The sequence below is a fragment of the Rhineura floridana genome, chromosome 3, assembly GCF_030035675.1.
Source record: "Rhineura floridana isolate rRhiFlo1 chromosome 3, rRhiFlo1.hap2, whole genome shotgun sequence".
NCBI lineage: Eukaryota > Metazoa > Chordata > Lepidosauria > Squamata > Rhineuridae > Rhineura > Rhineura floridana.
Window position 1 is genome coordinate 148,700,734 of NC_084482.1, and position 2,785 is coordinate 148,703,518.

Below are 2,785 nucleotides of genomic sequence, written 5' to 3' on the forward strand. Positions count from 1 at the left end.
CACAGTTAATGTCTTTTTGCCATATCTGGAAGGCTTTCCTTTTCTTGTCAATTATATGTTCAATCTCACTATCATTCTCACCAAACCAGTCCTGAAGTTTCTTAGTTTGGTATCCAATAGTTTGTTCACATGCTGCAATAATGGAAGTCTTCAGTTTAGTCCAGTGTTCCTTGACGTTTTCAGGGAGTTCCGTAGGTAGATGTTTCTTGAGAGTTGTTTGAAAGCAAGCTCGCTTAATAGGATCTTGAAGGGCGTGGATGTTCATTTTATGCCTTGGTTTTCTTCCTTGGAGCCTACGTTGAGGAACAATATTAATGGCCATAGTGGATCGAATTAATCTGTGATCTGTCCAGCAGTCATTGGCACTCGTCATGGCCCTAGTGAGGAGTACATCACGACAATCTCTGGCACGGACAATTATGTAATCCAGGAGATGCCAGTGCTTCTACCTAAGGTGCTTCCATTATGTTTTCAATTTATCTTTCTGGTGAAAGAGTGTGTTTGTAATGACAAGATTATGCTCTGCACATTTAGTCAGAAGTAGAATGCCATACTCCTTCTTTCCCAACTCCTTCTTTCCCAATGGTTTCTGGCCATAAATCAAAACCACGCCCAACTCTTGCATTGAAATTGCCCAGGTGGATAATTTTATCCTCCTTAGGTGTCTCTCATAAGATGGTGTCCAGCTGGGTATAAAATGTTTCCTTGATGTCTTCATCAGCATCTAATGTTGGTGCATAAGCACTTAGAATAGTTGCCTGCTGGTTTTTGGTGAGTTTTAATCGAGAGTTGTTAATTAATGCCAGTAAGAACTTCTGACAAGAGCTTCACAAGATTATTTTTAATAGCAAAGCCTACTCCATGTATTTGTCATTCTTGTTCAGGCAGTTCTTTCCAGAAGAAGGTGTGACCTCCTTTTTCTTCCTTCAATTGTCCCTCTCCTGCTCTTCGAGTTTCTTGGAGTGCTGCTATGTCAATATTAAAATGTCTCAACTCCGTCGCGATGATGGCAGCCCTGCGTTCAGGACGTTCACTATCTGTATTGTCCAGCAATGTCCATATATTCCACGTTCCAAAGTTCGTTAGTCTTTTGCGACTGCTAAGTGGTGACCCCACTGGATGCGGTAATCCAGTCAGAGAGAGAGATGAGGCAGACTATGTTTAGGGCACCTTTTCTAGCCCCCTCCCCAAACGGGTTGAGCAGAGTGGATCCTGAATAGGACTGCTCAGTTGTGAATATAGCTGCCGAACTACTCAACTGCCTCGGTCCTTGAGCCAGGATGACTGAGTCTGTATCCACTGCCCATGTGCCGGTCCATGACTAGGGGCTTCTGGATTTCACAGTCCTGCCCCCATTGCCATTTGCTGATCACCATGGGGCTTTTGTTTTGGTTTGGTTGGAAGACGCCTGTGTGTGAATTTGTTTTATATGGGGAGATCGGTGCACGACAATCAACACACAATCTTGACAGAAAAAGGCGTTGATCCAATGGCAAGGATACCACGACGATTGGAAGTCTTTTATCTGCTGCAGCCTTCATCCGCCTTCACATACACATTGTTACAGAGCTTGGAAAAGTTACTTTTTTAAACTACAACTCCCATCAGCCCCAGCCAGCATGGCCACTGGATTGGGTTGATGGGAGCTGTAGTTCAAAAAAGTAACTTTTCCAAGCTCTGCATTGTTATCCTCCGCCTGTTCTGCCGTTGAGGACATTCTTGGATCATTCTTTGTCTGGTTCCTCTCCCTTGACCTTACGACCATGGGTGATCCTGCTGGGAGTACATGACTCCTGATGGCATTGCTCATAGGGTTCATTGGAACACACAAGCCCACTCACCACTACAAGGTGACGATCCAGCAAGGGGTCGCTCATATTCAGCTTGTAATCAACAATAATCCCAAGATCCTTTTTGCATGTAGTATTGCTGAGTCAAGTATCCCCCATCTTTTGTTGTTGTTATATGCCTTCAAGTTGATTATGACTTATGGCAACCCTATTAATCTTTTTGGATATATTTATAGGGTTTTCATTATAAGAGGTATTCAGAGGTGGTTTACCACTGCCTTTCTCTAAGTCTACAGCACCCAGTATTCCTAGGCAATCTCCCATCCAAGTACTAACCAGGCCTGACCTTGCTTAGCTTCTGAGATCAGATGAGATCCGTGTGTTCAGGATAGTATGGCGGTAGACTCCCCCATCTTATAACTGTGCATTTGGTTTCTTTTTCCTAGGTGTAGAACTTTGTATTTATCCCTGTTAAATGTCATTCCGTTGTTTTCAGCCCAGTGCTCGAGACTATCGAGATCACTCTGAATTTTGGTTCTGCCCTCCAGGGTATTAGCTATAAATAATAATAATAATAATAATAATAATAATAATATACCATTTTTTTAATTCCCTAAATGTTGTAATTTCCACATAGGGAAGTTGCTCCAGCTCCCTGATAATTTTAGTTGCTCTTTTCTGCACCCTTTCAAGCTCTACAATATCCTTTTTAAGGTGTGGTGAACAGAACTGAGCACGGTTTCCAAATGTGATCACATCATATATTTGTATAAAATGGAAATGGACTGCCTTCAAGTCAATCCCGACTTATGGAGACCCTATGAATAGGGTTTTCATGGTAAGCAGTGTTCAGAGGTGGTTTACCATTGCCTTCCTCTGAGGCTGAGAGGGAGTGACTGGCCCAACGTCACCCAGTGAGCTTCATGGCTATGTGGGGATTCGAGCCCTGGTCTCCCAGGTCGTAGTCCAACACTCTAACCACTACGCCATGCTGG

At 43.3% G+C, this 2,785-nt stretch overlaps 1 pseudogene; it reads right to left on the reverse strand.

The window, feature by feature from the left end:
• Nucleotides 1–2,077: 2,077 nt before the first annotated feature.
• Nucleotides 2,078–2,195, reverse strand: LOC133382533 (5S ribosomal RNA; annotated as a pseudogene).
• Nucleotides 2,196–2,785: the final 590 nt, after the last annotated feature.